This window comes from Magnolia sinica, chromosome 15 (assembly GCF_029962835.1).
Source record: "Magnolia sinica isolate HGM2019 chromosome 15, MsV1, whole genome shotgun sequence".
NCBI classification, from domain to species: Eukaryota; Viridiplantae; Streptophyta; class Magnoliopsida; order Magnoliales; family Magnoliaceae; genus Magnolia; species Magnolia sinica.
The window spans coordinates 25,732,489-25,756,633 of NC_080587.1; the positions used below are offsets into that span (position 1 = coordinate 25,732,489).

The 24,145-nt window shown below is 36.7% G+C and overlaps 1 non-coding gene across 1 annotated transcript; it reads right to left on the reverse strand.

Annotated features, from left to right (window-relative positions):
• Positions 1-1,416: 1,416 nt before the first annotated feature.
• Positions 1,417-1,523, reverse strand: LOC131228447 (small nucleolar RNA R71). The gene has a single exon (XR_009162950.1). It is a non-coding gene; the product is annotated as a small nucleolar RNA R71 (small nucleolar RNA).
• Positions 1,524-24,145: the final 22,622 nt, after the last annotated feature.

The following is a 24,145-nucleotide window of genomic DNA, read 5'->3' on the forward strand; positions in this document are numbered from 1 at the left end:
AAGTCTAGAAGTGGATGTTGTTTGGAATCTTATTCTAAGATGTGCTTGTGTCTGACCATGAACAGGTTTTCCTACAGAGAAAGAAATAGAAATTTACATCTATTCATGCCTGACCATGGATGGAAAGATGTAATCTTTATATACATGACAATTGATGTGCATGCATTAGGCACAATTGATGTTAAGGGAAAAATCACTTGTGCTTCAAGGGAATTATACATCCTGTGTGCCTAAACAAGGACACAGATTATGCTTTATTTATTCAATGTATATCAATCTAAATTAGGGTGAATCAACAAGTAAAATAAGAGTTAAGATAATTAGAGGTAGATTCAAAAGTCCTAGTGTTCTCCTTGAGTGAATTTTCCGTCTTGTTCTCAGTTATTTTTCATTGATTTTTGTTATTTTACTTAATAACTAGCTAAACTATTTGTTGGATTAGTTAAGAAGAATCATAAAATCTGAATTGTGATAACCAGTCCTCGTGGGAATGATCTCGTTATACGTACCATGTCTACACCTAATTCGTATACTTGTGAGTTTAAAATCAATTTAAATCAGGTTGGTTTAAATAAAACATCAAGTTTTTGGCGCCATTGTCGGGGACTATTTCGGTCCAATTGGATTTAGGATTCTCACTTAATTCATAACCCTAGGATTTTTCTTGCATCATTTCATAAATTTTAGGAAACTTAATTTATTTTTGTCTTTAGTTTCTACAGGAATTGAGGAAGGATGCTGAAAAGGAAAAAAAAAATCTTCAAAGTGAAGGAGGAGCTCCCAATTCTTCGGAAATCAATCATCTCCTTTTTCGGGTTCTTTCTTCCAATTCTTGTTTGCATGGTTTCATCTTATTTTTAGGAATTCATGATTTTTTAATTTTATTTCTCTTACGTTGTATCTTAGTTTAGCTTTCTTTCCTACATTGCAATAACTCAGTTTATGCTAGGACGTAGATCTCTGAACATAGAACTAGCACCTTTTAATCCGGAAATAGAAAGAATATTTCGTAGAAGATTCAGATACATACTATTTGAAATGGTGGATGAGAATGGAATTAAAGCTCTTAGGGATTATTTAGCTCCTGTCCAATTTAATGCGCCTTCATGCATAATGTTGCCAGCCACCACGGCAGCACACTTTGAACTTAAACCTGGGGTCATACAATTGTTGCCCTCCTTCTATGGTTTAGATAAGGAGGATCCATATCATCATGTGAAAGAATTCCTAGACATTTACTCCACCTTTAGGTTCCAAAACTTTTCAGATGATTCGATCCGTTTGTGCCTTTTTCCTTTTTCTTTGAAGGATAAGGTGAAAGCATGGTTGAATTCTCTAGAAGTTGGGTCTACCACTACATGGGACCAACTGTCTAAGAAGTTCTTAAACAAGTTCTTCCCCGTTCACAAAACTAATGCTCTCCGTAGAGAAATTACTAATTTCACACAAAAAGAGGGTGAGCACTTTCATGAATGTTGGGAAAGATGGAAGGACTTGCTTCTTAAATGTCCACACCATGGTTTTGAGAAGTGGCAACAGGTTCAATACTTCTATGACGGTTTGACACCCCAAAACCGTCGCATGGTTGATGCCACCAGTGGAGGGTCATTCATGACCAAAAGTGATGTCAAAGCTTGGAATTTCTTTGAAACCTTGTGTGAAAACTCCCAGCAAGGGGACTATTCAAATAGAGGTGAAAGAAGTCCCCGACCACAGAAGAAAGGTGGTATATATGAGATAGGAGTCACACCAGATCTTTATGCCAAGAATGATAGCCTGACAAAGAAAGTTGATGCTTTGATGTTAAATAATGGACCTCCAAAAACAACTCAAATCGAGTCACGTGCCATATGTTCCAGTCCCGCCCATCCTATGCAGTCTTGTCTATCTGGTGCAGCATTTCCAAAATTTCTCTCTGAATAAGTACATGCTATGAACACTTTTTGGAGAACTGGGAATGATCCTTACTCAGACACCTACAGCCCAGGGTGGGCTAGACATCCAAATTTTTCTTGAGCAAAAGGACCACAACAAGGAGGACCATCTGGAAATCCTCCAATGCAACCTTACCCCCAAGTTGGCAGTCAACAACTTCAATAGTTTCTGCAATATCAACAACTTCCTTCACAATCAAGGAAACCATCTCTTGAAGATACACTCAATCTTTTAATGTAGAGTTCTCTTAAATTTTAAAAAGACACCCAACAAACTTTACAAGCTAACAAGCAAAGCTTACATGCAAATGCACAATCCATTGCCAACCTGGAAGTACAGTTGGGTCAACTTACTACCACATTGAGTGAGATAGAAAAGGGCAAGTTCCCTAGCTAACCTGTGGCAAATCCAAAAGGACAGTATGAGATTGGCTCTAATTCAAACCAAAACAATATCATGAGCAAGCCAAATCAATCATTACCCTTAGGTCTGGCCAACAAATCGATAATAAAGTAGAGATGCCTAGGGAAGAATCAAATTCCAAATTAGAAGACCAAAATGAAGCGGAGAGACACACTAGTGCATCTAAAGTCCAAAAGCACTCTGACTCTCCAGGAACCACTCATGTGCCGTCCTATGTGCCTAAAGCACCTTTTCCTCAATGACTGGCAATCGTTAAGAAAGAAAACAACTTTAATGACATATTAGACATGTTTAAGTAGGTGCAAATTAACATTTCGTTGCTTGATTCTATCAAGCAAGTCCCCTACTTATGCTAACTTTCTTAAATATTTATGCACTCAGAAGCGTAAGCTGAATGTCCACAAGAAGGTCTTCATTGCAGAGCAACTCAACTCCATGATTCAACACAACACCCCTCCTAAATTTAAGGATCCAGGAGCTCCCACCATTTCTTGTGTCATAGGAGATCATAGGATTGAGAAGGCATTGCTTGATTTAGGGGCGAGCGTTAATTTGTTGCCATATTCTGTTATATGAGCAGCTAGGACTTGGTGAGCTAAAATCAACCAAAATAACACTACAACTAGCTAATAGATCTGTTAAGGTGCCTCGTGGTGTTATTGAGGATGTGCTAATCTAGGTTGATAAGTTTTATTTTCCAGTGGATTTCATCATTCTAGATACTCAGCCTGTCCAGATCCTACTAGTCAAATCCCGGTTATCCTGGGACGTCCATTCTTAGCCACATCCAATGCTATCATGAATTGCAGGAATGGAGTTATGAAGTTGTCTTTTGGTAACATGAAGATTAAACTCAATGTTTTCAATGCTAGACAACAACCGTCAGACTTAGATGATATATTTGAAGTGAACATGATTGAGAGTCTAGTGCATGACTCTTTCCTTAAATCTTCCGAAGACGCTCTTGAGACTTGTTTAGCACATTTTGGCATAAATTTTGACATAGGAAGCTCCATCCAAGAAGTCAATGCATTGCTTGAATCTAATCCTGTAATGGATACTACAAAATGGAAAGCTAAACTGGAATTCTTCCACCATTTGAGTCTAAATTGGTCCCGTCTATTGAGAAACCACCGAACTTGACCTTAAACAATTACCTGAAACTCTCAAGTATGCATTTTTAGGTCCTCCTGAGACCCTGCCTGTCATCATAGCTTCTAACCTTGATAAAGAACAGGAGAGTAAGTTGCTTAATGTTCTTAGCGAATATAAGGCAGCTATTGGGTGGACAATAGCAGACATAAAGGGAATAAGCCCCACTGTGTGTATGCATGGTTTTCATCTTAAAGAAAATGCAAAAACGTCACGTGAAATGCAAAGAAGGCTTAACCCTAATATGAAAGAGGTCGTTCAAGCGAAGGTGCTTAAATTGTTAGATGTTAGTATCATTTACCACATTTCAAATAGCACATGAGTCAGCCCAATTCAAATTGTTCCCAAAAAGTCTGGGATTACGGTGAAAAAAAAAATAATGATAATGAATTAGTGGCAACCCGCATGACTACGGGTTAACGAGTTTGTATTGATTACCGTAAACTGAACATGGTCACAAGGAAGGATCACTTTCCTCTTCCTTTCATAGACCAGATGCTTGAGAGATTGGCAGGGCATAGCTACTATTGTTTCCTGGATGGTTATTCCGGGTATAATCAGATTCTCATTGCTCCCGAAGATCAAGAAAAAACCACATTTACATGTCCTTTTGGTACATATGCCTGTTGGCGTGTGCCATTTGGATTGTGTAATACGCCTGCTACCTTTCAACGATGCATGATGAGTATTTTTTCAGACATGGTTGAGCGTTTCCTCGAGGTTTTCATGGATGATTTTTCAATTTTTGGCTCTTCATTTAATGAATGTTTATACCATCTATCTCTTGTCTTGGAAAGATGTAAAAAAACGAACCTGGTATTGAATTGGGAAAAGTGTCATTTTATGGTTCAAAAAGGGATTGTACTTGGGCATGTTATTTCAAGTAAAGGCATTGAAGTTGATAAAGCCAAGATTGATTTAATTTATAGTCTTCCTTCACCCAGAACGGTGAAGGAGATTAGATCATTCTTAGGGCATGCAGGATTCTACAGAAGATTCATTAAGGATTTTAGCAAAATTTCTCGACCCTTACGCAATTTATTATCTAAAGATGTTGCATTTTTCCTTAATGATAATTGTCGGAAAGCTTTTGATAAGTTAAAGCATTTATTAACTTCTGCTCCAGTCATCCAACCACCTAATTGGAGTTTACTTTTTGAGATTATGTGTGATGCTCTGTTGGAGCCGTCTTAGGATAAAGATTGAACAAAATGCCTCATGTCATTTATTATGCTAGTAGGACTCTAAATGATGCTCAACTTAACTACTCTACCACTGAAAAAGAATTGTTGGCAGTGGTATTTACTCTAGACAAATTCAGGTCGTATCTTATAGGATCAAAGGTTATGGTATTCTCAGATCATGCGACATTGAAATATCTTCTTTCTAAAAAAGATGTTAAACTTTGATTGATTCGTTGGGTTCTCTTGCTATAAGAATTCGACGTTGAAATTAGGGATAAAAAGGGTTCCGAAAATGTGGTAGCCGACCACTTGTCTAGACTTGTCTTAGAGTCTATAGTGGATCCTTTGCCAATGAACGATTCTTTCCCTAATGAACAACTTTTAGTTGTCTCTCAATTACCTTGGTGTGCGGATATTGTAAATTATCTTGTTACAAGTCAATTTCCTTCTCATTAGACTAAATAGGATAAATCCAAATTTCTTGCTAAGGTTAAACATTTCTTTTGGGATGACCCATATTTATTCAAACTTTGTCCTGACCAGGTTATTAGGAGATGTGTGCCTGAGAGTGAGTTTCATAGTATAATCTTCTTTTGTCATGACCATGTATGTGCTGGTCATTTTGGTTCAAAGAAAACAACTAAAAAAGTTTTAGAAAGTGGATTTTATTGGCCTACACTTTTTCGAGATACCCATGCCTTTTGTTCTACATGTGATAGATGCCAACATACGGGTAATATTTCTTGCAAGAACATAATGCCACTTACCAATATTCTCATTGTTGAGATATTTGATGTTTGGGGTATTGACTTCATGGGTCCGTTTTCCCGGTCATTCAATTTTATGTATATCCTTGTGGCTGTCAACTATGTCTCTAAGTGGATTAAAGTAATGCCATGTAAAATGAATGATCATAAAGTTGTGGTCCGTTTCTTGAAAGAAAATATTTTTTCCCGTTTTTTCTCGAGCAATTATAAGCGATGGGGGGTACTTATTTTTGTAATAAAATGTTTGAATCTTTAATGAAAAAATATTTCATCACCCATAAAGTTACAACACCATACCATCCACAAACAAGTGGTTAAGTAGAGGTTTCGAATCGGGTGATTAAACAAATTTTAGAGAAAATAGTTCACCCTGATCATAAGGATTGGTCACAACGTTTAAATGATGCTCTTTGGGTATATCGTACGGCTTTCAAAACCCCAATTAGAATGTCTCCCTATAGGCTTGTCTTTGGGAAAACATGTCACTTGCTTGTGGAATTAGAACATAGTGGTTATTGGGCCATCAAAACCTTTAATTTTGACTTAAACAAGGCTGGATCGCACCATAAACCTCAACTTAATGAGTTAGAAGAAATTCAAAATGAGACATATGAGAATGCAAAATTTTATAAAGAATGGAAAAAATTCTACATGACAAATCAATTCTTCGCAAGACATTTGAACCAGACCAGTAAGTATTATTGTATAATTCCAAGTTATGCCTCTTTCCTGGAAAACTACGTTTGCGATGGTATGGTCCTTATTAGGTAGTAAAAGTATTTCCTCATGGAGCAGTTGAGATTCAAAATCTAAAGGACGGGAATATTTTCAAAGTAAATGGTCAACGACTGAAACCATTTTTAGAGGATTTAGTTAATTAAGATGTTGAGAAAATTTATTTGGAGGACCCAGGTTATCAAGATTGATTAATTCATGGTCCATGGTTGCTTTCATTGCTTGTTTGGCTGAAAACGTTAAACTTAGCGCTCTTGGGAGGCAACCTAACCTTTCATTTCATTTCTTTTTCCTAGTTAGTTAGTTCAATGTTTGTGGGTAACATTGCTGTAAACCCTCACGAGACTACAACTCATCCACTAGGGGCAACCTAGGGGTTTAAAGGCTTGTTGCATACGCTAAATGTAATTGAAAGGGGGTATAAAGGCTTGTTGCATACGCTAAATGCAATCGAGAGCACCTATGAAAGTGGTATAGGTAGGATTTTATTTTTGTTATTTTTGTGTTGCCTTCTCTCTCGTGCTGACCGACGCCCATGCTGCGATATCTTTGGAAAGCCTCTTGATTCTTTCATCTAGGTACTATCTTTCCATCACTCCTCTTTTATCTTCATTATCCCATGTGCATTACATGTCTATTTTTTTACATTAAGGACAATGTAGATTTTAGGTTGGGAGTGGGCGATTAGGTCACCAATCAGTATTTTCTTGGTCTTGACCAAAATTTGTGAAATTTTTTAAAAACTTTTCTGGAAATTCTTGTGAATTTGAAGTGATTTTGACGATCATCATTGATTTTGATGTTGAATTGTAACTTGGTGATCATTAAGCATGGAAGGAACCAACCTGGGAAATTTCACAGTTAAGTTTGAATTGTTAACCCATGATTAGAAGTTTTAAACATTGATTATCATGATTTCACAGGACACATCTCGCTTACACATTAAGGTTTCAATTCGATATTGAATTGTAACTTGATGATCATTAAGCATGGAAGGAACCAACCTGGGGAATTTATCCATCATGTTCAATAAGAAGAATGAAAGAAAAGGAAAATACCTAGCTACAAGATAGCTGCCTGCGGAAAGGGTTGGGCGAACGAACTTCACCATAGGTTTGCTCCCTATAAGTGTAGCTTCGATTCCCCATGGTTTACATTTGAAAAGAGTTAGGCGACTAGTTTTCACCATAGGTTTGCTCCTTATAGGTGAGGATTTGATTCCCTTCCTTGGCGTTACTGTTCATGGAAAAATCAAAGGCTGGTAGAATGAAAAGTTGATCTGTGAGGCAAGTTTTGGTTTTTTGGTTGTCATGAATTCCTTTGTTGGTTACCAATGATATCATGAAATTGACGATTAGATCTCTTAAGAGTGATAAGCTAAGATTACACTATACACCTGTGGAACTCAATGTTTAGAATTTTTTCTAATTGATGGATTAATACTTTGAACTTGATTATGAAGTCTACCGTGAGCTTGAGTCTAGGAGAAAGTAATGCCCATAATTCATGAATCTTAGAATTCTAGTACCTGAATTGTTTTCAAAAAAACACTCGAGTTCATACAAGTGTCTTGTAATTCTCAACTTATTTTTCGCATACCTTGCTCGGGACTATCAAGATGCTGGTTGGGAGTTATGTTGAGGGTCAAATTTTACATATTAGACCCCAGTAATTACTTGATTTTACGAACATGATACTATTTAACAGCCTATTTTAATCATGTTTATGTTGCAAGGTGGATTTATAAGCGTGGACTGAAAAAGGGTACTAAATGCATGGAGTTAACGCTCAGAATCACCAAGGCAAGAGACAGACCCAGGGGACCGAGATCAAAGAATTTACATGGCCGAGATTCGAGAAAGTCAAGCCGCCCATGTTAAAGAGGCCTAAAATTGTCCTGAATGCAATATCACATAGTTCCTACCATCCGTTTGGCTCAAAACTTTATACATGGCCCGAGGACCATAAATGAACCGTACATGTCAAATTTCAGCCATTGGATCCTTGTGAAAGTGGCCCAACGAATGATTAGCCCATGAATGTGTGCTTTGGGGCCCACCCGAGATCCGGATATGCTTAAAAGTTAGTATCACCCCATTTTATTAGGTGACACAACAGATGGTCGGAGTAAATTTCTTGAAATCATCACCATGGACCCCACCGTGTTGAGTGTACATCATGCACTATTGCACTAGTACCGAATAGTTTCGGTCAAACCAACTCTTAACCGAAGCTTTCTAAAGAAGGAAATTTCCTTCTTCAAGATGGTTACGCAGGCCGTCCGCTGGGAGGTTGTGTGGCCCACTTGAATTCATCGTACGGGAGATCTGGACCGTCCATCAGAGTCCTACAGGTTCACTGATCAAGACCTAGGTGGAAACTTTTCAAGAAGCATTGAGGATCTAATTTCACCTATCCAAACGCAAGACGGACGGCATAGCAGAAAATCAGGAGGACTGCATCAAAAGCAATCCAAAAGCATCCATTTCTGACCAAAATTCCGAGAGGAATCTGGTGGACGGAGTGGATTTCTCAAAACAAAAGCGAAGTGGTCCCCACCATCAGAGCAGCGTAAGAGACGTTCGCAGGCCCCTGTTTTCGCATGTCCGTGAGTTCCGAATGTTCCGGAATCCTATGGGCCACTATCTTTGATCAGATGGATGATCCAAACCGTCCATCGTGTAGATCATCCAAAAATTCCCCAAGGGATATTGTTTCTTTAAAAAGAAAGATTGGAAAGTGGGAGTATAGGTGCTGTTTTCTTGGCTGCCGAAACAGGTTCTGCGCAAACTGCAAAAATTTCAAATTTCCTGAACTACTTGCTGCTGCGTAAGGAAAACTTCAGCATGAAGTTTCAGCACCTCCCAGCCGACCTCTGCTGCTATAAAGGAAAGAGAAAAAAAAAGAGAGGGGATCTCCGGGTGGTGGACGTGAGCCAACTCCAGCTGCGTAAAGAAATCTTGCAGACCGACCTCCCTGCCAATAAAAGAAAGAGAATAGAGAGAGAGTGGAGGAATCCAAGTTTTGGTGGACGTGAAGGATATGATCAGAGTCAAATCTGGGGGCTGGACATCAAGCACAGAACGAGAAAGAGAGAGATTGGAAAGAAATCAAAGGGATGTGTTTCTTATCAATTATGTTGTTCTTCTTTCCATTTGAATCTATGTTACATCCCACGAATTTTTAATTTCTTAGCTAGGGCTGAGATGAAGCCCCTAATTTGAATGATTCTTGTTGATTGTTGATTTCATCCGAAATTGATTGATTTATTTCTTTCTCTATTATGGTTAAATGAAAACTCCATACCTCTCCAATCTATGAGCTTACTCAAAGTCTAGAAGTGGATGTTGTTTGGAATCTTATTCTAGGTGTGCTTGTGTCTGACTATGAACAGGTTTTCCTATAGAGAAAGAAATGGAAATTTACATCTATTCAGGACTAAACATGGATGGAAAGATGTGATCCTTGAGATTTTTTTCCAATTTCATTTTCTGTGATTCATAATCAAGATATTAGATAGTGGATGTGGATTTAAGTGGTTTGGTTGATTCTTAATGTCTGTATATACATGACAATTGATGTGCATGCATTAGGGACAATTGATGTTAAGGGAAAAATCACTTGTGCTTCAAGGGAATTATACATCCTGTGTGCCTGAACAAGGACACGGATTGTGCTTTATTTATTAAATTTATATCAATCTAAATTAGGGTGAATCAACAAGTAAAACAAGAGTTAGGATAATTAGGGGTGGATTCAAAAGTCCTAGTGTTCACCTTAAGTGAATTTTTCTTCTTGTTCTCGGTTATTTTTTATTGATTTTTTTTAAAACTTAATAACTAGCTAAACTATTTATTGGATTAGTTAAGAAGAATCATAAAATTCAAATTGTGACAACCAGTCCTCTTCAATATCTTCCATGCTTCCTTTGTCATATTGTGACAAAAAGGGGGAGAATATTTTGTTATGCTTGCCTATGCATATGGATATGGATTGTGGGTAGTAGCTTTTATTTTTGATGTGTGCTACTCAGGGGGAGTAAGTAAGAAGGTGATAAGTGTGTTCTGATTATTGTAACTAGTGCATTATACTTTCTTATGTATACATGATTCTTTATTGAGATGGTGCATGATTCTTTATTGAGCATGTAATGTTTTTCTTATTTTTAATGGAGTGTGTTTTGTCACTAATTTGATAAAGGGGGAGATTGTTAGTGCTACGGTTTCTTGCTCCTTTTATTGTCAATTTTTGTAGTGCCAAAACTACAATCTGTGTCTTATGTAGAACATTGATATATTTGTTTAAGGCAATGCATCACATGTATAAGGACAATACTTCAAGTCAAGAACATAGATCTCCTTCAAGAAATGCAAGATCAAGTACATTGTTCACTCCTTTTAGCTTCAAAGTTCAATGTTTTAAAGTGACATTGAAAGACAAGTCAACTGTTCATAATCAAGACTCAAGATCTCAAGCTTCATGAACTTCAAAGATCATCTATCATTTGAAGAAAAGAAGGTTCAATGTTCATATGTCATGGTTAAGGTATGAAAGACCTTAGATTGACATTAGGGTAGGTCATTTTGAATATATAATTCAAATTGAATCATTTTATAAGTGTTTGGTCTATTCTTCGACTAATCCTGGACTCTGTTGGACTAGTCCTAACACTGGCTCGACTAGTCCAAGAAATTCCACGACCAGTCCTATGTTTGTTGAAGATTTTCAGAATTTTTTGTTAAGCTACGACCAGCCCTAGAGACTGCTCGACCGGTCGTGTGAACAGTGCACGACTCGTTCGCGACCAGTCCTATAGCCATGACTCAAACTCCAACAACTGTTTCTGGTTCCACACGACCAGTCGTGGAGGTCCCACGACTAGTCATGGTACGGCTTTATTTGATCACGCTCAAAATTTTAAAAATCCATTGGTCCTACAATCAGTCGTGGTGTCCATAGGACCAGTCGGAACGTGACTTCTACAACTATAAATAGAGCACGATTTTCAGAGTATTTCATTCAATTCAAGAATAATCAAGACATCACTATGAGAGATAAGTTTGTAAACTTCTTAAGCTATATTGTGCATATTTAATATTCTCTTTTATAACTTTTTATATTTAACTTTGTATTCTGCATTCCAATCTGATTTGAAAGAGGGATTGAGGTATTCCCACTTCTTGGAATCAAAATCAAATAGAGCTACCCTAACTTGATTTAATTTAAAATCAATTCAAAACCTAGAACCATTTCATAAGTGAGTGTGGACATTGAACTTCTATATTTGAATTTCTACTCCAACTCGGTTCTTCCGGGCTGCAACAAAAGGAGAATATCCAGGTATTTTACATTTGTGTAAATCTTCTATTTTTGGTTTCTTTTAAGATTGAGCCAGAAAAATCTCATTCTTTTGGTTATCTAAGGTGATCCAAAAAACTCAGAGTGTAGGGGTTTTTAAATTGTGTAAGCCCACTTACAAGACACAATTTTGAGGGTTTTAGGTGAACCTGAAAAAACCAATTTTCATAGTGAACGCTAATATCCACTGTGTGAGGATATTATGAGTGGAGTAGCTGTGTGGCTATTGTTTAACAGTTGGTGTACACACAGGCGAACCACTATAATTCTTTGTGTTTTGTGGATGTGTGGTTTATTTTCTATATCTTTTATCATTCAAGATTGTGGGATGTATTTGTGGATGTAAATGTTGTAATATTTACATTTTAAGCATTATGGGGAATGTTGTAATAGTTTAGGTTTCTTTTCTTGCTATTTCCTTTTTATTCATCTTTAGTTTGAGTTTTTGATATACAAATCGTTCTAGTAAGGTTGTCCTGCCATAAACCCATGGTTTTTATGGTGTAAGGTTGTCCTTAGAACTACATTTGTATCAACCTCTCAATACTATAATTTTGAGGTTGCTTTACATTTCAGTACTGGGTATTTTTTTTCTTTTTCTTCAATTCTTCTTTATGAGCATGATGGGCAAATTTCTCAGGCTGGTACCTTTCATGCTTAGTGATTACCAAGTTAATCCTTCAATATCGAATTGAAACCTCCATATGTAAGCGAGATGTGACATGTGACATGATTCCATCAATGTTTACAACTTCTAACCATGGATTGATAATTCGAACTCAACTGTGGAATCTATCAGATAACTAAATACAAGAGACGTAAATCCCCAACACTCCATATCGTATACTTCTCATATCATGATTATACTTCAACATCACTTCGAATTCATAAGAATTTCTAGATAAATTTATAAAAAATTTCACAATTTTTGCTCAAAACCAAGAAAATACTGATTATGTAACCTAATCTCCCTCCCCCAACCTAAAATCTACATTGTCCTCAATGTAAAAGAATAAGTATGTAATGCACATGGGACAACAAAATTGAAAGAGAAGTGATGGAAAGATAGTACCTGATGAATGAGTTAAGAGGCTTCTTCCAAAGAGATCTCAGCGTGAAGGCGGCTCGGCACGAGAATTAATCCAACAAAAGTAAACTATCCTAAAACAACTGGAAAGCAAACTAACCCAATGGCATAAAGCTGACTATCCTAAAACGGCAAAAAGAAAATTACCCTAGTCCTATGAAAGTAGGGGAAAACCTACTCAGTCATGCCGCAAGGTTCCTCTTCTGGCCAATATCTAGATAAATTTCTCAGTAGGTTTCTCAACAGGATCACCCAAAAGCCTTTTTTGCAATAGGCTTGGATACCCTGGAGCATTAATGTATAGAGAAATTTATGGACATCATCAAAATTTTGTCATTAATTTGCCTGAGGTATCTAAAGTATATATGATTCACCTATGACAAAAAAAAAGTTTCAAAGTTAGTATCCCATGGTGAATCAGAGACTACAAGTAAATAAAACTCATAAAATTTCTCATAAAGTAATGTAGTCTTGACACATTCCAAAGTTTCAGACTTCGGTTCAATTTTCAGCTCCTCCTCCCTTAATGATAAATAGTTAGGATCAGGGGAAGACAGGGCTTCAGAATAAGGGTTCTCTTGGTCAGTGATGACTACCGAGATATTCTCTTCTGAGGCATCCATTATTTCTTTAATCATAGGTTCATTTGAATGTGGAAAGTGTGCCAAGCAATCGTCCAAATAGTTGAAAAATTACACATTGAAATCTGTAATAAAACGCTCAAGGACTCCATCTTCTTTAAAAGTAGATGGAGGTACGCTCTCTTGCTCCAACCTTGCACAGACAGATTGAGGGTCAGTAGACGAAGTATTGATGTAAGGACTCTGTTCATTGAAGTTACTCAGAAGAGGCATTGAATCGTCAAAACTTGATAGCTTAGATGGTGGCCTCAACTGTGTGGTTTCAAATTCCAGAGTCATATCGAGCGACTCGTCCATCTACCGAATCACATCATCATTCAATTCAGGGGAGTGGTCCAAACATATCTCACAAGAGTTAGAAGGTTTAGGTAGAAGCGGTTCGTTCTCCACGTTAAAATTGGTCATGTCAGATTAGTGGAGTAAATCACTATGGTTGACAAGTTTCTGAACTTCTTAATCATTGATATGGGCCAAACTTGAGATTGAATCTCAATACTCATCATCATCCAATTCAGTGCAGTATACACTTGGGATGAGATCGCTTTCCTCACATTCTATTCCTAAATTCGGTTGAGATTCGAATAAACTAACCTCTACCTCATCATTGAAATCCTGTGTGTCATGTGAGTGCAGTGTGTCACTATCATTATATTTGAAAGACACCCACGTCTCTTGACCATTCCTTTGGACCGTCATCAAGATCGACTCATCGGGAAATTGAACCATATGCTCATGAATGGACTCCAACTCCTCATTCGTAATTTTATTTTCTTTCACCAGCAAATTAGGATCACTTTCTCGTATTGTGTTTCTAGATTGAGTTGTAGCTGGGATGAACGAACATCCAATGTCTTATCCATGCGCAATGTGAGTGATTCTATTGTTTTTCTAAGGCCCGAAAAATCATATACGTCACCCTGAAGTGTCTCCTTTAGATCGTTTCTAATTGAGTTTCAAAGGTAGAAGACCCAAGAAAATGTTCACTAGGGTATATTGCTAGTTCATCTTCCCAACATTGATGTTTCCACTGATTATAGTCATATGGGTCATAGGTCAAGAGTTGATATGTATCATCATTCCAATAATCACATACCATTTTCTTAACTCGTGGAGTGCAATTATTCTCCCGCAGATAATCACCGAAGGACTTCTTAATTAGCGGAGCATCATATTTCAATTGGTTGAAGAAATTTTTAGAAAATATTTGAGGCATAGGCTGTTTCCCATCATAATCATCATACATTCTTTCCCAAGATTTCTTACCTATCTCAGCATACTGACGTTCCCACTCTTGCATGGTGAAGCCTTAAATGTAAATCTAATCCTAAAAAAAAAAAAAAAGATCCTACAGTAGTATGGAAAGTAAGAGGAGGAGTTAGAAAGAAGTTACTAGATTAGAGATTCCTAAGTTAAAACCTGAAAAACAAAACAAAACAGTCGGTTTCTAAAAATAGAAAGTTTCTAAAGGAAGGTTCTAAACCTAAAATTAGAAAGCAAAGTTAGTTTCTAAATAAATAATAATAATAATAAGAAAAGAAATTCTAGAATTAGAAAATTTCAAAACAGAAAACAAACCCTAATCTAAAAATAGAAAATAGAAAAAACCCTAATCTTTGACTAATTCCAAAACTAGCTATTATTAGAAAAAGATAACCATCAATTTACCAATGGCGCCAAAACTTGTTCACACCCCAAGTGTAGGGTTGTGATGTAGTAATAATCTCGGTAAGACCGAGGTTGAATCCATAGGGACCGAACCTTGTACGTAATCTGAAAGGAATTTAACTAGAACTAGAAGAAGATGAATTCTAAATCAAGTGAAAATGAGGGAATAATGGTGAAATAGAAAACTAAAATTGGTAAAATTCAAAGGTAGGAAACTAGGGTGCCAAGGATCCACTTGTAGAGATCGGGGAGATCTTATGCTTGCATTGAAGAACTCAACTAGACTTCGAGTCCCATCGTCATCCGGTTGGAAGATATAACTATGAAAATCAAATCGAACTTCTTTTGATCTAGTTTTTAAAAGATAAGATGGATGTAAATTAGAATGGATTCCATCACAAAACCATGCCCAGGAGACAAAGCAAACAATAGAATTTAACCAATCCACATCCAATCTGAGAGAGTCATGAACATAGGGAAGGATTCCATCATCCATCCATACTCTTGAGACGATGGTGAACAACAAGGTTCCTATGATCATAACCTTCAAACATGCATGAAAATACCAGAAGATATCACAGATCTATTGTAATTTCAGTCACAACAAACCATTAAAAACTAAAGGCATTCCATATATCAAACTATAATAAGAGAAGGTTCATTAACATGAATCAAAACAATAGGAAACTACCCATCACACTACAACCTTCACCTCTTAGCCCCAGCTAAGAGGTTTAGCCAATCATAGGCATGACCATGCTAAAGATCTCTAAACAAAATCAAAGAAAAAGAAGAAAGAAAACAATAAAAAAAAAGGGAGGAAAATAAACTACTATCTCTCTCTCTTTCTCTTGCGCACGTTCCAAATAATGGATGGCTCCCTCACTTCTCTCTTTCTCTTTCTTATAAGCAGGGAATTAAGGATGGTGGAGAGTTGGTCAGATGGTGAGAATGGTGGAGACATGGGGCCAAAAGGCCACCATGACTATGGTCGTCCCTACCCTCGGCAGTGACTGAATGGTTCGGATCATCAATTTTTATGATAAGTGGGGTCCACAATGATCAAACAGCAGAACAGCACCCACTCGCTGGATTTTCTGCGTGAGAGAACGGGTTTGAGTCAGTCAGCACATGCTGACCAACTATATGGGATGCGGTGCATGGCGGGAGTGTGCACACTGTGCACATGCGCGCCCTCAAGTAGGGTTCATCGTGGTGTTTATGAGAAATCCTCTCAGTCCATCCATTTCCCCATCCAATTTAAGGGGTTGAGATCGAAATTGAAGCATATCCAGATATCAGGTGGGCCCCAGATTAGTGTATTGTGGGCTGATCTGTCCGTTGGGCCACTTCCACAAGGATCCAATGGATGAAATTTGACGTGTACAGTTAATTTATGGTCCTCAGGCCAGATATAAAGTTTTGAGCCGAATGAATGGTGGGAACCCTGTGATCTTACATTCTTAAGGATTTTTAAGCCTAATTCTAGTTCTAGTTACTTTATATACATGGACGGGGTGGATCTCTTATATAAATGGACGGGGTGGATCTCTTATATACATCACCGTGGGACCCATCTGTTCATTGCACATGTACAGCGTGGGTGATTTCTCAAAAAAATTCTAAAGACGCACCAACGTCTAACGCACGCCATCCGGTTTTTTATTATGGGCCTCACCCATCATGTATTTAACCTTCACCTCTTAGCCCTACCTAAGAGGTTTACCCAACCTTAGACATGAGTGGACTAAAGTCTCTTAGGAAAAACATGAAAATAACTAAGGAGGAAGAAGAAAAATGCTTAGCGATGGCTTCTCCACCCTTTTGTTCCACTCCTTAAACTATAGAAGATCCCTAGGAACATCTTAGGGAGTCCTATTTATAGTTGTTGAACTCTAACTTTCACACCTTGTTAAAAAACTCTAAAAACTGCCTTAAATTTACGCAGTTTGTTAAAATAGACTTCACTCTGCGCAGTTTTTGAAAATAAACTTCACTCTGCACAATTTCACAGAATGACCTAGAGTTTCAGAATATGCTTTTTGAGGACAATTTCAGGATTCATTTTCTTTACTTTAAATCTTTGATTCTCTTCATTCCTCACTTAGTTTTCTTCAATCTTTAGCATGTGAATTCTTCAATCTTGGTCTCGTAAGATCTATCCCTTGCCTTGGTGATTCTTGAGCATCAAATCCATGCTTTTAACACTCTTTTCAATCTAAGCTCTTAAATTCACTTTGCAACTCAAACATGAGTAAAATAAAGCATTAAGCATTATCATGTTCATAAAACCAAGATATAAATGGGGGATAATATGCAATATTTGACCCTCAACATCAAGTGATAAAGAAGTTATAGCTCATGCTGTTTCTACAAGCGCTGATATTATACTTGACGATAAATACATGTCTTTCTTAGCATAAGAAGATACAGATAGTTAAACGAAAAAATTAGAGTTAGACTTGTATCTCAAAGAGTCAATCATAAGGTGGTAGGATTTAGACTTCGATGTTATGGAGTGATGGAAAATGAGAGTTAGTGAAGGAAAATACCTTACACTATTGGTGACGGAACGAGATATATTGTCAATTCCTATTTCGACTGTGGCATTAGAATCTGCTTTTAGCATATGGAGTAGGGTCGTGAGCAAGACTTGAAGCTCCCTTACACTAAATACAGTTGAAGCATTAATTTATACACAAGATTGGTTGCGTCTGAGTTAGGAAGGTAATAATTCTAATATTGATGAGGAAGATGTAGATGAGAATGAGTTTCAAGATGTAGCACATGCAACAACAACAACATAAATGGAGTTAGGTTAACATTTTTTGTTAATTTCTTGAAACACAAAAATAATGTAATGTGTACTTTTTTTATGTTATGTTAATATATTTTATAAGTGCAATGCATCAATGACTTATATTTTATTTTCATATAATGCTTTTGTTTTATGTCATATTTCATTATTGCTTTTATATATCATATTTCATTATTGCTTTTATATCTTATATAAATATTTCATTTTATCATCTGTTTTCATACTTCATTATTGCTAAAATACTAATTTTTCCAATACAAACTGTAGATATGTCTTTGAGTGAACCATCGACCGACGTTTGGGACAACGATTCCTTAGTCCATTCTTCAAAGTCTGGAAAATTGAAGATTTTGTGTCATTTGTATGAGGCCAAGTTTGTTAACAAAACTAATTGGCTCGGGTTACAGTTATCGTGTCGGGGTGGAGATGCAAAACCGTGTCCTAAAGCCACAAAGAAAATCTAACTTCTTTTTCAAGAACTTATTGATTCGAATAAAAAATGGAAAAAAGGATGAATTTTGAGACGGTTGTGGACCGTTTCTAAAATTCTTTGGTTTAAAGATGGTTTAGAGACGGCCGTAAACCGTCTCTAAAATTTTAGACGGCTTTTGACTGTCCCTAATATTGTCTTAAAATGTTGAGCGTCCACAAATCATTTAAGACGGTCTTCGACCGTCTTATATGCGGTCATCTAAGACGGTCATAGACCGTCTGCATTAGAGACGGTCTTTGACCATCTTATATGCAGTCATCTGAGACAATCATTGGCCGTCTTTTACTCATAATATGAGACTGTCAAAGACCATCTCTATTAGAGACGGTTCGTAGCCGTCTTATAGCCCTATCAAAGACCGTCTCTATTAGAGACTGTCACAGACCGTCTTTATTAAAGACTGTCAAAGACCGTCTCTATTAGAGACTGATACAGATCGTCTCTATGCTTAGCCAACTCTAATGCTCAGGTCAAAAATTAAGAAGCTCGAAAAAATTATGAATTTCGAAAAAAAAAATAGTTGAGAAGCTTAGAAAAATAATTAACAATGTTTAAGAAAATTTTAAATTTTGAAAAAAAAAAGATTTCGATAAAAAAATGATATTTTGAAAAAGAAAATTTAAAAAATTAAACAAAATTGTGAAAAAATTGACAAATTGTAAAAAAAATATATTTTTTAAAAAAGAAAACTAGATTTTGTATTTTGACAAGAAAAATTGAAAAGTTATATAACGAAAGTGAGATTAAAAAAATGAGATTTTGAAAAAAAAAAAAATTAAAAAAAAAATTGTGAAAAAATTGACAAATTGTAAAAAAAATATATTTTAAAAAAGAAAACTAGATTTTGTATTTTGACAAGAAAAATTGAAAAGTTAGATAACAAAAGTGAGATTTCGATAAAAAAAAATGATATTTTGAAAAAGAAAATTTAAAAAATTAAACAAAATTGTGAAAAAATTGACAAATTGTAAAAAAATATATTTTTTTAAAAAAGAAAACTAGATTTTGTATTTTGACAAGAAAAATTGAAAAGTTAGATAACAAAAGTGAGATTTTGATGATGTGTTGTATATCCTTGCCGCCCATACGTTTCTCCAACCCATTTTTGGGCCGGGTATAAAAAATTGTGTAGATTTAAATCTTAAGTGGACCACACCACTGGAAAGAATGATAATATAGTACCTCGCCATTAAAAATTATAAAGAGCCCATCGTAAGGTTTTAGTAATGTTTATTTGCAATCCAACTTGTTGATAATGTAAAGAAGATCTAGATGAAGGTAAACTACAAAGATCAAATTGATCCAAAACTTTTGTGGCCTTCAAAAGGTTTTTAATGGTTATTCATCATATTGTTTTGATTGGTATGGCCCACCTAAGATTATTTAGTTCTTATGATTTGAAATCACATCCTAAAATATGATGGAAAAATATATGGACGGTGTCGATATACATAAAATATATCAAGGTGGGCCCTACACGGTTAGAGTAACACCCATGAAGGAGTTACCTAAAATAGTGAAATGGTACTATAAGGTCACCTCATGGGAACTTCCCATGAGGTTAATCTGTGTGCGCCCCACCATGATGTGTGTAGAACATCAACACCATGCATTTGATGTGTCCCCTTTAAGTCCAAAAATCAGTCATATACAAAACTCAGGTGGGCCATAGCATCTAAAACTATGTGAAGACATCCCTAAAACATATAAAAGCATTTGGTGGGGCCCACATGAGTTTTGGATGTGTATGAAACTTGGTCTGACTCCTCATCCAAGTGGGACACACATAATGAATGGGTTGGATCTATGAACCACATCTAGGTGGGCCCAATAAATGATTATGAATGTTTTAATGGGAGGGTAACCCTCTCAACTATAGTATGTGGTGTGGCCCACCCAAGTCATGGATTGACTTTATTTTTAAGCTAGTGGCCCACCATGGAATGGTGCATCTGACTGACGGGGCAGATCCAAAGTTCAAGTGGACCCACCATAGAAAAGAGTGGGATAGTGACACCCACTATTGAAACCTTCTTAGGGCCCGCCGCGATGTTTATTTGAGATCCAAGCTGTTTATAAGTTAATACATACATGGAATAAGGGAAAACATATATATTAGCTTGGTTGAAAACTTCTACGGCCCAAAGTAAGGTTTTAATGGTAGGCATTCAATCCCCACTATTTTTTGTGATGGGGTCCACTCTAACTTTGAATCTGCCTCATACTTTGGCTCAATCACAAGAAGTTTTTAATGTTGGATATTCAATCAACACCATTTCATGTGGTGTGGTCCAAATACTTGGATGAATAGGAAAAACAAATTTCATATTGATCCGAAACTTTTGTGACCCACGAAAGGGTTTCAACGCACATTGCATCCTACCCTGCCGTATCCAGTTAGTAATGACACAGTGAATGTATTTGGTTTATCCACACTGTCAATCCATTTTTCCAGATCATTTTAGTGGTTCAGCCCAAAATTAAAGCATATCCAAACCTCAAGTGGACCATACCACAGGAAACAGTGGGAATACTGTTTTCCACCGTTGAAATCTTCCTATGGCCTACAGTGATTTTTATTTGTCATCCAACCTGTTCAATAGATCACAAATACATGGATGAAGGGAAAACTAAAATATCAACTTGATCCAAAACTTCAGTGGCCTCCCAAAAATTTTCAATGGTAGACGTTCAGTTCATACTATTTCCTATGATGTGGTCCACTTCAGATTTTTATAGGCTTCATTTTTTAGCTTATGTAATAAAATTATATGTTAAAATGGATGGATGGAGTGGATAAAATGAATAAATCATGGTGGACCCCATAGGATTTACTCAGTACGCTTGGGAACGGATTGACTACTCCCCTGACACCAACCAATGGCCCATGGACAGTGCTCTGTGGCCCCCACCATGATGTATGTGTTTCATCCATGCCGTCTATATATTTTTACAGATAATTTTATAATATGAGACCAAAAATGAGATATATCCAAATCCCAAGTGGACCACATTATAGGAAACAATGTTGAATGAGCGTTGACCATTAAAAGTATTTTAGTAGCCATAAAAGTATTGGATCAAGCTAATTTTTAGTTTTTCCCTTCATCTGGTCCTGTATGACCAAATCAACAGATTGGATGTCAAATAAACAATACAGTGTGCCTTAGGAGTTTTTTAATGATGGATATCCAATCACTATTGTTCTCATGTGATGTGGACCACCTGAGATTTATATTCCTCTAATTTTTGGCATAAAGCTCTAAAATGATCTTTAAAAATGGATGAACGGAATGGATGAAACACATACATCATTGAAGTGCCCCCATTATCACTTTTTTATCCTTCTCTCCTCTACACTCCCTCCCTCCCTTTTTAAGGCCGACAGCCACCCGCCACCATCACCATGGCCCTCCTCTCTCTCTCTCTCTCTCTCTCTCTCTCTCTCTCTCTCTCTCTCTCTCTCTCTCTCTCTCTCTCTCCTCCGACATAAGAAGGTGGTGGGCATGGGTGGAGGAGTTCCACAGGTGACAAACATGGATGATGGCGAGGAGTTCCACAGCCATCATGAGATCGAGCGAAGTTCACTCCAGGTTTGATAATGGAATCCCCAATCTGATTCCAGATTGAAATTCCCAATCTGGTAACTGGATTTGGGGTTCGAATTCAAAATCTCTAATTAACTGATCATGGGGTAATATGACTGGAATCCCCAATATAGGACTTGGGATTTGAAATCCCTAATTTCTGATTTGGGGATTCAAATCAGAAAACCCTACTTGCTGGATTTGGGATTTGAAATCCCTAATTTCTAATTTGGGGATTCAAATCAGAAAACCCTAATTGTTGGATTTGGGATTCGAAATCCCTAATCAGCGTGTATGGGATTTGAAAATCCCTAATTAACGGATTTGAGGATTTCGAATTGAAAAACTTAATTTCTAGATTTGGGGATTCAAAAACTTAGTCTCTCTCTCTCTCTCTCTCTCTCTCTCTCTCTCTCTCTCTCTCTCTCTCTCTCTCTCTCTCTCTCTCTCTGTTTCTAAAATTTGTTGCGTTTGCATGTGCCATCCTTCAATCCCTATGAATGGAAACTCATTTTCATTGACCAGTAAAGTTGCTCTGATGGACCCCAACATGGATGACAGATGCCCCATAAATCTACCAAATCAGATCTCCATGCTCTGACGTCTCTTGTGAAGTTTCATATGAAGTTTCTGTTTTCCTGATTTTCTTTGGGTGGTTTTAGCATTAAATGATAGTTCGAATTTTTTGCTTTTTTCTATTTTCTTTTCAAAATTTCTGTTTGGGTGATCTTTTCGTTGCCTTTTCTGAGGTGGGTTTTTGTTTTAGAGAGATTTGGGTTTTTCTTTCTTTTCTTTTTTATTTTGTAAATTCTGCGGGTATTATTTATTTATTTTTTTTTGCTGAGGTGGGTTTTTGTTCCTCGGTAATTTTAATTTGAAGTGTTTTTTTTCTTTTAAAAATCAATTTTAGCACGGATTTATCTTCGGATTCCTTTTCTAAGGTGGGTATTTGTTTTTGGACTGTTTTTAGCATTGGATTTTGATGGTAGTTTTAGCTGAGAGCTTTGAATTTACTGCTGTTATCAACTGGGGCATCTTTCTTGCGGTTTTTTCTGATTTTTTTTTTTGTTTCTGTATGAATTGGGAGGTTTGAATTTTACTACTGTAATGGGGAGAGAGAGAGAGAGAGAGAGAGAGAGAGAGAGAGCTCTTTTTTTGGGTTTGTGGTGGAAACTGAGAAATCGGTTTGTTTTTCTGTCACTGATTCTTCTGAGGTGTCGTTTTTTTTAGTTTTTTTTCCCGGGTTTAGCTTTTAAGCTGAAAGCTTTCAAGTTACTGTTTTTCAAAGTTGGGAGATGCCATTAATTTTTTCTTTTTGAATTTTTTGTTGGGTATTTTTTTCCCCCGAGGTTGGTTTTTGAATTTACTGTTTTCCTCATTTAACAATGTTTTCAATCTTTTTTTAAGATAGATTTTGATGGTTGGATGAGTTGGGAAATCTGAATTTTGTTTTACAGCCATTACTGGCATTGTCTTTTTCATGTAAAGTGAGATTTACTCCTTTTTTGCTGCTTTAAATGAGGTTAGGTTTGTTATTTCCGTAGTTTTCTAGATTGCGATGGTAGCATCCGTCGAAAGCTTCAAAATTTACTGTTTTCTCAGCATTTCGAGAGTTTACGAGGAGTTTCTTCCTCAAGTAGAAAGTGATTAGTTCTTGTTTGTTTAGCTGAAAAGCCAAAAATTTGCCCCTTTTTTTCCTTGTTTCATGGGTTTGCTGATTGAGAATCGCTGTATTATTATTATTATATATATATATATATATATATATATATATATATATATATATATATATATATTTGAAGACACAGGGTGTCCCCACCTCTTTATTGAAGTGAGACTAATCCCAGCGGATACACGCAATCACCCACAACCACATGTATAGGGTAAAGCCAGGGAGGGGAATCGAACCCCCACCTTTAGGGAGCAAACCTACAGTGAAGACCATTCGCCCAAACCTCATTGGGTTGAGAATCGCTGTATTTTTGTGGGCTACTAATAGAAAAGCTGAACTTTTCTGTTTTTTTTTTTCATCAGTCTGAAGCATTTTTGGTATGTTTTCGTCGTGGAGAATTGATAGATTTCTTTGTGGGCTTGGTGTTTTAGTGATTTGCTATTGATATTAGGATTTGCTTCGATTCAGGACGTGGTTGAGTGGCCAGTTATTGGTGTTAATTCCTGTTAATTTTGGGATTTTGATGGCATCGACGCCGCCCGAAGATGAGAGTAATAAAGGGCGCATGTGGGTCTTGGACCAGAAGCTTGATCAGCCCATGGATGAAGAGGCTGGGAGGCTGAGGAAC